At 37.7% G+C, this 12,584-nt stretch overlaps 1 protein-coding gene across 2 annotated transcripts in view; it reads left to right on the top strand.

The window, feature by feature from the left end:
- Window positions 1–1,615: 1,615 nt before the first annotated feature.
- Window positions 1,616–12,584, top strand: part of ndrg3a (ndrg family member 3a) — a 95,259-nt gene continuing 84,290 nt past the window's right edge. The window contains exon 1 of one of the 2 annotated variants that reach the window (XM_062046519.1): window positions 1,616–1,806. The gene's annotated coding sequence lies outside the window, so the exon portion shown is untranslated. The remainder of the gene's footprint in view (window positions 1,807–12,584) is intronic. The other variant, XM_062046525.1, reaches the window with a different exon arrangement.

The following is a 12,584-nucleotide window of genomic DNA, read 5'->3' as shown; positions in this document are numbered from 1 at the left end:
GTCCGAAATAGGTCATGGAACAAGTGCTTTTGTATTTTTTTTTTTAAAGAATACCTGAGCTTGTCAAAATACTTAATGGCATTCATTCTGTCACCATGCAGTACAGACAAACAACATTTTAGGTTAATCAAGGTTTATACCAGGGGTGTCAAATGTTACGGCCCGAGGGCCGGATCAGGCTTGCGAACAGCTTTAATCCGGTCCGCGGGAGGAGTTTGCTAAGTATAAAAATGAGCCGAAATTTTGGAATGAAAGAAACCGCTGTTCTAAATGTGTCCACTAGATGTCACAATAGCAATTATTTGTATATTTGTAGATTATGCTACATATGTAAAAAAAAAAAAAAAAGTAGCCACATGACGTTAGTGCACCAGTCGAGAAAAATGAGCAAACTACATAAATAACATCCTGTAATTTGATTTTGATATTATTGTTTTATCTTGATGGATTGAAAATTAACACCAATGAGTTGACAGATGAACATTATCACATTATTTATTCAGAAAGTATAAATAACAACAAATAAAGATAGAATACTATTGACCGCAACATGTAAGTGTAAACAATCCCAACAACATTATGATTTGTACATTTTCAGAATGTGCTTGTTCTATTTTTAAACAAAGAAAACAATCTGAAGTTGTCTTTATTTTTAAGTCATCGTGCCGTGATTTTACCAGTGCGGCCCAAATGGGAGTAGATTTTTCTCCATGTGGCCCCCCATCTAAAATTAGTTTGACACCCCTGCTCTAGGTATAAAATGAATTTATCACGGTCATGTGCGGAACCAATTAACCGTGATAAACAAGGAACGGCTGTACACTATTGACCCAAAAATGTGTATTAATAAAAGCCGGTGTTCTGCAAAAAGTCGTAGTTTCATTAAAAAAAAAAATGCAACCAGTTGCGTTCCGATTTTGTCGGTTTTTGGTGACATTTTCAAAAAATGTCCGAAATAGGTCATGGAACAAGTGCTTTTGTATTTTTTCAAAAATTCTTAATGGCATTGATTCTGTCCCCATACAGTACAGACAAACAACAAGCCATGCATGTAAGGTTAATCAAGGTTTATACCATTTTTTGTTTCCTGCTATGTAAAATAATGCTAAAATATCCACAATATAGTAACCTTTTTCACCTTCATTGCTGTTGATATTTTGTTTAAAGAAAACCCTTCAGCGTGAATGGGCGTGCTTGCGCATGCTCAGTAGTTTTATGGGTAGCACATTTTCTCAGAACGGGTGCCCCCTCTGACGTCACACACCAGTGCGGTCCAAAATGCGGCCGGGGTCCCCGCAGCTCATTTTTAATTGGCCCTTATAAATAAAACTAAAACGACACTAATTTGATTTTTACAGCTACAACGCAAACCGATGTGTTAGCATACATTGACCTAGAATGGATGCATTTTTTTTTTTTAGCACCTGTACTGTACAGACTATATCAAAGTAGCACCCTCATACCCACACAGAAATTACAAATAAAATAAATAAAACTACAATTAAGCAATATTTATTTTTAAAACAGCGGTTTTGTCTTCACTATTCAGGCAGAGTGTGACCTCTATCTCCTCTTCCTGTGTCTGCCGCCTGGCGCCGCCTCTGATTGGCTGCCCGGTGTCTCCGACGCAGCGTGTAGCTCCGCCCACAATCACGAAGAAATACTAGTTCGAGCAGAGGAAGCAGCAGCCGAGTGCGGTACGAGCTCGTTTTTTTTTCCGAAAACATTTGACGTTAAAAATCCCATATCGGCGGAATTGAGTGAAACCCCAACGGGAAAAAACAACAACATTGTCGTATCGTTCAGGTAAGTACAACCCATGTAGTAGTTACAGATAGATGATAGATTTTTTTTTCCAACCTGTTCGTGGTCCTGTCATGGAGTCGCTGGCTGGACTCGTCGTGACCGCCGTCTCCTCGGCATGAAGACGTTGATTTAAACACGCGGGATGTGTTCAAGAGTACTAAGCTTCGGTTTCAATGGAATGAGTTCACCGCTGTTCACAGTAGCGTTGCTATGTAGCTCTGCGCCTTCACGCTCGTTGTGTCACTTTCGCAGCCCTTCTTCGTCTTCTAATGTCTCTTTTGTGACATAATGTACTATATAAGTGTTAGACCGAGGTTGCAGTCACAATTACAGCGCGCGTTTGCTGTAAAAAGCAGCCTTTTTGTCGACACTTGTAATGTATGTACAACATGTAGCTACTACATTATATGGGGGAGATGGTTTTGTATGGAAACCATTAGAGCAGGGGTGTCAAACTCATTTTAGATCTGGGGCCACATGGAGAAAAATTGTAAAATAACGGCACGATAACTTGAAAATAAAGTCAACTTCAGATTGTTTTCTTTGTTAAAAAATAGAACAAGCACATTCTCAAAATGTACAAATCACAATGTTTTTTTTACACTTACATGTTGTGGTTAATAGTATTCTACCTTTATTTGTCATTATTTATACTTTCTGATTACATTATGTGATAATGTTCATCAGTCAACTCATTGGTGTTAATTTTCAATCTATCAAGATAAAAAAATAATATGCAAATGTAATAACAGGATGTTATTTATGTAGTTTGCCCATTTTCCTCGACTGGTGCACTAATATCATGTGTTTTTTTGTTTTTTTTTACATATGTAGCATAATCTACATAGATACAAAGAATTGCTATTGCGACATCTAGGGGACACATATAGAACAGCAGTTTCTTTCATAACATTTTTTTGGCTCATTTGTATACTTAGCAAACTCATTACGTTTGACACCCCTGTATTAGACTCTATAATCAATTGTCCCTTTGTATGTCATTTAAACTGTTATGTAGTCTTTACTTATAGTTTGTAGTGTACATATTTCATGGTATCACTAGTTCAGTGGTTCTTAACCTTGTTGGAGGTACCGAACCCCACCGGTTTTATATGCGCATTCACCAAACCCTTTTTTAGTGAAAAATAAAACTTTTTTTTTTTTCAAATTCAAGACAAAGTTATATGTTTTTGGTAACACTTTAGTATGGGGAACATATTCAAAGTAACAAAGACTTAATTTAGAGTTTTTTGGACACGAGGGGAACATACTCTTAAGTAACAAAGACTTAATTTAGAGTTATTTGGTTAGGGTTAGAGGGTTAGGGTTATAATAAGGCCAAGCCGAATAAGGCATTAATAAGTACTTAATAATGACTAGTTAAGAGCCAATGTGTTACTAATTTGCATGTCAATAAGCAACTAATTAATGGTGAATATGTACCCCATACTAAAGTGTTACCATATTTTTTTACTGGTGTACAAAATGAACCGTGCATGAACATCACCTTGTTCAAACAACAAAACCAACACAGTGCATAAACTCACAACAAATTACACACCTGCAAATCAGTCTGACTTCTGCTGTTGCCGTATCCGTAATACGCCGATAGGGAGAAGTTTTTATTTACACGATGACTCAGGTGTGTTTTGACCTCCGCCGAACCCCTGAGGCCGACTCACCGAACCCAGGTTAAGAACCACTGTCACTAGTTGTTGCTCACCCCCTCACATAAACAGTGACTGTTCCAGAAATATGTCAAATCCATCATTTTGTAGTGCTATCGATTGAAATGATATAATCACATTTCGGACCCTTGAGTCAGCACATGATGGTGGTCAATGTCACTTGTGGCAGTGGGAAGGTGACACAGGTAGGAAGTGACATAGGCATCAGGTGTATGCCTGTCTGGAAGTAGTTCGTATTGTCGAAATTAATACGCGACCTGTGTGAAATTGGTGCCCCCACCTTGTCCAAATCTCCCCAAACATGTCCCAGTTAACGTGTTATTATTCATAACTAGACCCCCAACTATGTCAAAATTGCCCCAAATTTGTCCTGTTTTAAACGCGCTGGATGTGTTCAAGAGTACTAAGCTTCGGTTTCAATGAAATTAGTTCACTGCTTTGTAGCTCTCCTCCTTCACGCTCGTTGTGTCACTTTCGCAGTCCTATTTTGTCTTCTAATGTCACTTTTGTGACATAATGTACTATATAAGTGTTAGACCGAGGTTGCAGTCACAATTACAGCGCACGTTTGCTGTAAAAAGCAACCTTTTTGTCGACACTTCTAATGTATATACAACATGTAGCTACTACATTATATGGGGAAGATGGTTTTGTATGGAAACCATTAGAGCAGGGGTGTCAAACTCATTTTATATAGGGGGGGCCACATGGAGAAAAATCTACTCCCATGTGGGCCGGACTGGTAATATAACGGCACGATAACTTAAAAATAAAGACAACTTCAGATTGTTTTCTTTGTTTTGAAATAGAATAAGCACATTCTAAAAATGTACAAATCATAATGTTGTTGTTTTTTACACTTACATGTTGCGGTTATTTGTCATTATTTATACTTTCTGAATAAATTATGTGATAATGTTAATCAGTCAACTCATTGGTGTTAATTTTCAATCTATCAAGATAAAAAAATTATGTAAAAATCAAATTACAGGATGTTCTTTATGTAGTTTGCTCATTTTCCATTACTGGTGCACTAACATCATGTGTTTTTTTTTACATAGAAAATGGATGGATGGATGGAGTTGAGCATATGTCAGCATGTGGCCCCACTTTTAACTATTTTTTTCAAATGCTTATTGCAAATGCTTTCTTACACTAAGTAATTAATTTTACTTATAAAGTCATTATTTTGACTTAGTAAGTCATTATTTTGTCATTATTTTGACTTAGTAAATTAGTAAGTCAAAACATTGACTTACTAAGTCATAATAATGACATACTTAGTATCTCAGGTAACTAGGACTGTTTTGTGTAAACATGCACCTGGGGATAGGTTGATTGGCAACACTAAATTGGCCCTAGTGTGTGAATGTGAGTGTGAATGTTGTCTGTCTATCTGTGTTGGCCCTGCGATGAGGTGGCGACTTGTCCAGGGTGTACTCCGCCTTCCGCCCGAATGCAGCTGATATCGGCTCCAGCACCCCCGCGATCCCAAAAGGGACAAGCGGTAGAAAATGGAAGGATGGATGGATGTAGCATCATCTATGTAGATACAAAGAATTGCTATCGCGACATCTAGTGGACACATTTAGAACAGCAGTTTCTTTCATTCAAAAATGTTGGCTCATTTATATACTTAGCAAACTCATCCCGCGAGCCGGATAAAACCTGTTCGTTTGACACCCCTGCATTAGACTCTATAATCAAATGTCCATTTGTATGTCATTTAAAGTGTTATGTAGTGTGTACTTATGGTTTGTAGTGTTCATATTTCACGGTATCACTAGTTGTTGCTCACCCCCCCACATAAACAGTGACTGTTCCAGAAATATGTCAAATCCGTCATTTTGTAGTGCTATCGATTGAAATTATATAATCACATTTACGACCCTTGAGTCAACACATGATGGTGGACAATGTCACTGGTGGCAGTGGGAAGGTGACACAGGTAGGAAGTGACATAGGCATCAGGTGTATGCCTGTCTGGAAATAGTTTGTATTGTTGAAATTAATACGCGACCTGTGTGAAGTTGGTGCCCCCACCTTGTCCAAATCTCCCCAAACTTGTCCCAGTCATTTGTGCTACGTGTGCTGGTTTGTACTGCAAACATTTTCTTTTGTGCCGTTACAATTTTTAAGGTATTAACGTTTTATGGTTGTCATGTTATTAACGTGTAGTTAACGTGTTATTATTTATAACTAGACCCCTAACTATGTCCAAATCTCCCCAAACCTGTCCCAGTCATTCGTGCTACGTGTGCTGGTTTGTACTGCAACATTTTTGTTTCTTGCGATACAATTTTGAAGGTCTTAACGTTTTATGGTTTTCATGTTATTAACGTGTTATTATTCACAACTAGACCTGTCAAAATTTCCCCCAAAGTGTCCCAATCGTTTGTGCTGCAATTTCTTTGGTCTAACTATTACAGTTTTTATGCTATTAACGTTTTACGATTCATAACAAGCTCTATAAAACGTTAATAACTTAAACCAGAATAGTTAGACCAAAAATATTTTGTAGCACAAATGATTTGGACATGGTAGGGCGGGGGTGCAACTTCACACAGGTGAATCACAAAGCATTAATAACTTAAAAACTATAATAGTAAAACCAAAACGTGTTGCAGCACAAACGAATGGGACAAGTTTAGGGAGATTTTGACATAGTTGGGGTCTAGTTATGATTTATAACACATTAATTACACGTTAAAACCTAAAAATCACAAAACATTAACTTAAAAACTATAAAACAAAATAGAATAAATATTTTCTTTGAGAAAAATGTAATTTAAAACATTTGTACGCACGTACAAATTAAATTAAATTATGGAATAGATTAAGCAAAGGAATCAAACAATGTACTAATATAATCTACTTCAAGAAAATCTTCAAACTTAAAGTGTTTACAAAGTACAAAGAAGAAGAACCATGATAAACATTCTGAATTTATTCCATCCATCCATTCATTTTCTAGATAATAACTTATTTATCTCACTATATGAAATATAACTTACTTCACTAATTATTATTAATTTTTAATGTATTTACTTATGGAGTATATTGTGAATACATTGAGAACAGGAAGTGAACAAAAGTGTTAGCAACTGCTATGTAAAGGAAAAGGGGTAGGATTAAATAAGCTCTGCTTCTTCCTATTCCTTTTCGAACAAGTTGAATAGAGAAACTGGATATTGTAATGTATCATGTGGTATGCATGCATGTTCCAAATAAACTCAAACAAATAAAATCTTATTATTTCCGGTGGGCGTTGTAGCATCCTACTCAGTTCAGCGGTTATTGAACGCATCGTAAAAAACACCTCGGTGGAGTATTCCCCTGAGTATAGAAGGATCACTATGTACTAAGAGAGCACAGCTTGTAGTTTCAATGTGCACAATTGAATGGTTTAGTTGCTCAGACAGCAATGTGTTTGTATATGTTTAGATTGGAGCATGTCATTTTTCAAATACGCAGACATTTTTATTTGTAAGCTAACTGTTAGCATGCTAACCTTAGCTTGCTAACATTAGCATGCTAACTTTTTGAGCTAGTTTTGCAACTGTTTACACCAGAGTCATATAACTTGGTATGTGACATTTGTTACCTGTTAGCATGCAAACGATAGCATGCTAGCAAGCTAACTTAAGCGTGCTAATTTTTTCATCTAATTTTACACTTTCTTTTCTGTTTCCGCAGCCATACACCTTTGAGTCATATAACTTGGTATATGAAACATGCTGACTGTTATCATGCTATCGTTTGCACACATGCTAAGTGTTAGCATTTTTATGTAAACATGCTACTGTTTTAGGCTAGCTCTGTGGCTCGTTTTGTACAGTTACACCTAAAACTTATGGGTTCAGACACTCGGCACCATCTGAAAAGTATGGCGGCTTCCGGCGACCCTCGGCCAGAGGTCCAGGGCACAGATAGCAGCCCCATCAACATTTTGTAGTTTGTATCAATGCACACATGTTAAAAGTGTAAATTCAGTGTTAATGATGTGCGTTTATTAGAAAAAAATAATGAAGGTCATGGCAAGCAGAACATTTATTTATTTCAACTATTTTTTTAAATAAAATACACATTGAGGATATTGTGTGGGTTTTATCCAATTACTCTGTTAATCTAACAAAATACCTAAAATCTGCAGGCCCAGTTGTTGGATAAAACACAAGCGCCAGCTGTCTGACAAAAAAGGTGAGAAACACTAATAAATTCAAGACAGAGGTCGTGACAAAGTACGAAGGTGGCCACTCATCAGCGTCAAGACTCTTAAGTAAGGTTAAACGTGATGTTAATATCTACTAGAGATGTCCGATAATAGCTTTTTTGCCGATATCCGATATTCCGATATTGTCCAACTCTTGATTACCGATTCCGATATCAACCGATACCGATATATACAGTCGTGGAATTAACACATTATTATGCCTAATTTTGTTGTGATGCCCCGCTGGATGCATTAAACAATGTAACAAGGTTTTCTAAAATAAATCAACTCAAGTTGTGGAAAAAAATGCCAACATGGCACTGCCATATTTATTATTGAAGTCACAAAGTGCATTTTTTTTTTTTTAACATGTCTCAAAACAGCAGCTTGGAATTTGGGACATGCTCTCCCTGAGGAGGTTGAGGTGGGCGGGGTTTTAGGGGGGTAGCGGGGACTGTATATTGTAGCGTCCCGGAAGAGTTAGTGCTGCAAGGGTTCTGGGTATTTGTTCTGTTGTGTTTATGTTGTGTTACGGTGCGGATGTTCTCCCGAAATGTGTTTGTCATTCTTGTTTGGTGTGGGTACACAGTGTGGCGCATACTTGTAACAGTGTTAAAGTTGTTATACGGCCACCCTCAGTGTGACCTGTATGGCTGTTGACCAAGTATGCGTTGCATTCACTTGTGTGTGTGAAAAGCCGTAGATATTATGTGACTGGGCCGGCACGCAAAGGCAGTGCCTTTAAGGTTTATTGCCGCTCTGTACTTCTCCCTACGTCCGTGCACACAGCGGCGTTTTAAAAAGTCATAAATTTTACTTTTTGAAACCGATACCGCTAATTTCCGATATTACATTTTAAAGCATTTATCGGCCGATAATATGTCCGATAATATCGGCAGTCCGATATTATCAGACTTCTCTAATATTTATCCATCCATTTCAGTTCTCAGTTTGGGTTATTTTTTGTGTGTAAAACTATTATTATTGTCTATAAAAGGAGCTTTGGGTTTAAATTTGTATGCATCTGGATCAGATTTATTGGATTTGCATTGTTTCCTATGGGAAAAAATTGTTAATGTTTTCAACGGCCCCTTTGAAACCGATTCATAACATAAACTGAGGTGCCAGTCTGAATAAGATGTTCATTTCCAACAGTTCCCCGAGCTGTGTCACATGACCAGGAAGTCGTTTATGCAACAAACAAGCAGAAGTCCCAGTTTATTTTTAGTGACAACACCGTGGTTGTTAGCACACATAGCGGATATACCTAGTTAGCTAGTGACCAAAAGCCCTTGGCTTTTCTTGACATAGCACAAGAGTTGATTTATTGCCATCTCCTGGGAGGTGCACTTCTCCTGGTTGATTATTGAAGGAAAGGTGCTGCCTGCCTGACGGTGGTATATAAGGAGTTGTTCATTAAGCCGTGAGATCTTTTGAAAAGATGGCTGGGAAGGTCGTTCAGTGTCAGATAAGATCTGTTTTGAATGGGTCTCCAAACAAAGGCATGCAAAGTATTCCACTTCAAATAATGTGCTGTCGGCTCTCGCTTTGTTTACGTTAGATAGCAATGCTAGCCATGAACGTCGGATAAAAGACTGGTAAAAAAAGGCACTTGTATTGTTGTCAATGTAGCAAAGGATAAATAGAAGCACCAACAAACATGGTTGCATCTCAGATGACATTACATGTAGCACATAATGGATTACAGGGATTAGAGAGTATTATAAAGCAAGAAGACTTTTTTTAAGCAGGAATGTCAGGAATGAGTGTCAGGAAGAATATTCTCTGGAGAGACGACGACATTAATTAAGCTACTTTGCTGACAGCCAGTCCTTCTTGTGTGCAGTCACTTCCACACAAATGTCTCTGTGTTCCACCAAATTGACAAATGAAATCTCATTGGTTTGAGACTGTGCAATCCTCCTGGTTAATCGTTTTTATCGCTGTCTAATATTGACAGCTGGAGCGAACCACTTTGGAACCATTGCCAGTCAGACCTGTTCTCCTGGAGATGTCGTTGGTTTTTGTAACGGAGACGCATGTGAAATTGAAGCTGCAGCAGGTGTACCGTTACCAAGCCCCTTGAAAACTAAAGAACAAAAACAGCGGAGACTAACATTGCTAAATCCCTCCACCCCTGAACCGTATGCAGTGTCCATTCCTGCTGTGATCACTGGTAAAACAATAGTCTTTCAGGATCTTCACACACAAATGCTCTTTTGAAGACAAAGACCACCTGAATAGTCGTACAGGGCATAAAGGCACATACAGTCGTGCTCATAAGTTTACATACCCTGGGAGAATTTATGATTTCTTGGCCATTCTTCAGAGAATATGAATGGTAACACAAAAACCTTTCTTCCACTCATGCTTAATGGTTGTGTGAAGCTATGTATTGGCAAACAACTGTGTTTACTATTTTTAAATCAAAATGACAAAAGAAAGTACCCAAATGACCCTGATCAAAAGTTTACATACCCCAGTGACTTTGATCTGATAACGTGCACAAAAGTTGACACAAACCGGTTTGAATGGCTAATCAAGGTTCCAATCCTCACTTGTGACATGTTTGTAATTAATGTGTGTGTATAAAAGGTCAGTGAGTTTCTGGGCTTCTGACAGACCATTGCATCTTTCATCCAGTGGTGCACAGATGTTTCTGGATTCTGAGTCATGGGGAAGGCAAAATAATTGCAGGGTTTCCCACACATTCATTTATTTGTGGCGGCCCGCCACGAAAGAATTACGTCCGCCACAAATAAAATAAAATAAAAAAAAAAAAATATATATATATTTTTTTGTCCTCTCCAGCTTCTCAGGCAAATCATATAGTTGATGTAGATGCCCATATCGACTGTTCAGATTTACTTTACAAAAGAGAAGTGTAGGATACTTCTCTTGTTGCCTTATTTGTATTTGACTTTATTAAATGTATTTATATTAGAAACACAACATGTGTATATAACAAAGGGTGCAAAGTCTGCAGGCAGTAGGAAACACATGGTTAAGTGTAGGGAGTAAAACTGATTGTAGTCTAAAGTTCAAGATTTTTGGAGCTCTTTGTTCAGTGGATCAGATGTTTGATGAAGCTTTGTGTCTATCTACCACCACTACTGTTTTCTGTTTATTTGTTACTGACTGTGGCAGGACACCTCTGCCTCTGTTTCACTTTATGTTGCTGGTAAATAATATGGTTGTATTAGTAGGCTAAAGTCAAATTATTTAGTATGCACTAATTAAAGGGGCAGAGCTTTGAGACATTTTAGCTTTTTTATTTTATAAGATATATTTTTTGTAAGAACCACAATTAATAAATATATTTCAGTGAATAACTTATTGTTCAAATCTGTATATAAATATGTACATAAAGTGTTGTAATTATATTGTAAAATGGATGGATGGATGGATGGATGGACGTTTAAAACAAAACTGTTATTATTAATTAGTAAGTATACATTTTTTTAGCCTTTTTAGAGAAAATCAAATCATTGTAGTAAATTATGCAAATTACTCGATGATGTCATGGTAATCACGCCCATAGCCACGCCCATAACCACGCCCCCACCACCACAGGTATCTTGGCAGTTTATGGGAAACACTGAATTGTCAAAGGACCTGCGAAAAAAGGTAATTGAACTGCATAAAACAGGAAAGGGGTATAAAAAGCTATCCAAGGAATTGAGAATGCCAATCAGCAGTGTTCAAACGCTGATTAAGAAGTGGAAAATTAGGGATTCAGGTAGACCAGTAAAGATTTCAGCCACAACAGCCAGGAAAATTGTTCGATATGCAAAGAAAAATCCACAAATAACTTCATCTGAAATACAGGACTCTCTGAAAAATTGTGGTGTGGCTGTTTCAAGATGCACAATAAGGAGGCACTTGAAGAAAAATAGACTGCATGGTCGAGTGGCCAAAAAGTTCAATTTTGGTCTCATCACTCCAAATTACTTTGTTCCAGAAGTTCTGAGGCCTGTCTCTGTGCTGTTTGGCGTAATGTAAGCGGGATACTTTGTGACATTTGCGCAGGAATGTCTTTCTTCTGGCGACTCGACCATCGTACATCGTACGGTACTTGTTCATTCAAACATTTACCTTGTGTCATTTGGGGTTGCTGCTCTTTTAGGAAAATATGTTCATCAGTCACTTAATTTAATCTTGTCTTTTTAATAATGATGCTCAGATTTGGTTGAAATTGGTGTAAGTAGGGTTTCCGACTACTGCAAAGAAATTTTCAAGTGTGTGAATGTGAAGTGAATGAATAATAAGTCAACCAATCAATCAATGTTTATTTATATAGCCCTAAATCACAAGTGTCTCAAATGACAATGAGAAACCTTGGAGAGGACCGCAGATGTGGTGCCTTCAGTGACAATCTACAATGTAAATAGTCATGAAAACACACATAAAGAAAACACATTGAATGAGGAGAAGGTGTGTCCAAACTTTTGGCCTGTCCTGTATATATTAGGGTTGCACTAGTAAAGTATTGCGATAGTAATTAATCATAATCGGTACTATACCCCCTATGAAAAGTACCGGTTCCCCCCTTTTTTTATTAACAGGCGTGACGGCCTGCCGTTGTCAATGTCGTGACATTGATAGTTTTACGAGCAGACGAGCATGTTCGGCAGTGCACAATCACTGAATACTTAAAAGCAGACACAGTGTGTTGACAGAAAAGAGAGAATGGACGCATTTTGGCTTAAAAACTAACAATTAAGGTGAAGCTATAACACTGAAGCGCCGCTCTACCATAGGTGCTTTAAACATGGCTAGCTAGCTAGCGGCTAGCGTCCATCCACAGTCAGCAGTGTTTTAGCTACTTCTAAATCACTAATCCTCGCCTCCATGGTAACAAAGTGAGTTTCTTACAA

The sequence above is a fragment of the Entelurus aequoreus genome, linkage group LG01 (genome assembly GCF_033978785.1).
Source record: "Entelurus aequoreus isolate RoL-2023_Sb linkage group LG01, RoL_Eaeq_v1.1, whole genome shotgun sequence".
Lineage (NCBI taxonomy): Eukaryota > Metazoa > Chordata > Actinopteri > Syngnathiformes > Syngnathidae > Entelurus > Entelurus aequoreus.
The sequence above is the reverse complement of the archived record's forward strand: the minus strand, read 5'-3'. Positions and strand labels throughout refer to the sequence as shown.